This window comes from Pteropus alecto, unplaced genomic scaffold, assembly GCF_000325575.1.
Source record: "Pteropus alecto unplaced genomic scaffold, ASM32557v1 scaffold42, whole genome shotgun sequence".
Taxonomy (NCBI): domain Eukaryota; kingdom Metazoa; phylum Chordata; class Mammalia; order Chiroptera; family Pteropodidae; genus Pteropus; species Pteropus alecto.
The window spans coordinates 7083973-7085378 of record NW_006434825.1 but is presented as its reverse complement, the minus strand read 5'-3'; positions in this window follow the sequence as shown (position 1 = coordinate 7085378).

Here is a 1406-nt window from a genome sequence, read left to right as displayed (position 1 = left end):
AAAAAAAAAAAAAGGAGAAGGGAGGAAAGAAAGAACAGCTCCAGGAAGGTAAGATCATTTCCAATTCTGGATACATACGATCATCCTTAATGATTTCTAGGCACTGCATAGGAGCCTTGCTAATGCATGATGCTATTGTCTTTAAATAAAAGTGATGTAATTTTGACTCATTTCCTTTTATTTTATCTGTAGTGAAGGCTGAGAATCATTGCTCGGCTTCCATTTTATCCTCTCAAAAGTGTTTTCAGGTTAGCCTTTAATATTCTCTTTGCCATTCTAAATTCCAGTTTAACTATTCATTAGGCTTCCATTATCTGGTTCAATCATCATAATCTCCACATTTCAGCCTTATTTAGTTTGAGATATTGGGGGGGAAAAAAAGCTATCTGGAAGGGCGGACAAAAATGTAAGCTGCACTCCATGACAGTAAGAAAATCCCTCTGAAGATATGGCGTTCTAAGATTCGGGGGCATGGAAGAGATGCTCGCAGATCATCATTGTCACAGTTAATTCATAAACCTGGATGTACTTTAGGGGTAGAAATTCATGCCACTCTTCTTGAAAATACTTTAATTACTTGGGGGGAGGGTAATTCAACACTCTCTAGTGGATAGCTTCCTAGTCAAACCAGCTCCTCTGCAGGAGAGTCGTTACCAGCTTTCCTGACTAAGGCAAAGCCACCTACTGTATCCTCATATTCCTCTTCGTTATAGCACTTGCTACAATTGAGAATTTATTTCCATGTGGATAATTATTTGATTAAAGTCTGCTTTCCCCACTAGACTATACCTTCATGAGATTACATCTGCTTTTACTCAATGTTATATTTATAATGCTCGGTATAAGCCCTCGCAAATCAAAAATGTCCAATAAACATGCAATGAATAAGTGAAAGAGGCTGGAAAATTAATGTCAATATGGAAGAAATTTCTGAGTCTAAAATACATAATTCCATTCTTCCAATTAACTCTAGGAAACTAATTTGTTAGCCGATTAAAAATTCTGGGATATTTAGTTTTCAAAATCTGCTTTATAAATGAAGAAAATATATATTACGGGAATCTCAGATATATGTGTTATTTCAATAATGACCTTAGCACAAACACAAAATAAAACAAATAAAGATTAAGTAAGTCTTAGAGAAGAAATCTTATGTGTGTATTAGATTTGCCAGCAAGCTCCAAAGTAATGTGGAATGAATTGTTGATCTACTTATATGCATGAGATAGTTTGTTACAAACATTTATTTTTAGAGATTGTTATTTTCTAACTGCACAATAAATTGCTGTTATTTGCATAATAGAATTGTTTGTTTCTTTTTTTTTTTTTTAATCCAGATTGGGTATTAATATTTAGTCATATTTGAAATGGATGCTTTGGCACTCAGTATAAGTATAAAGTACATA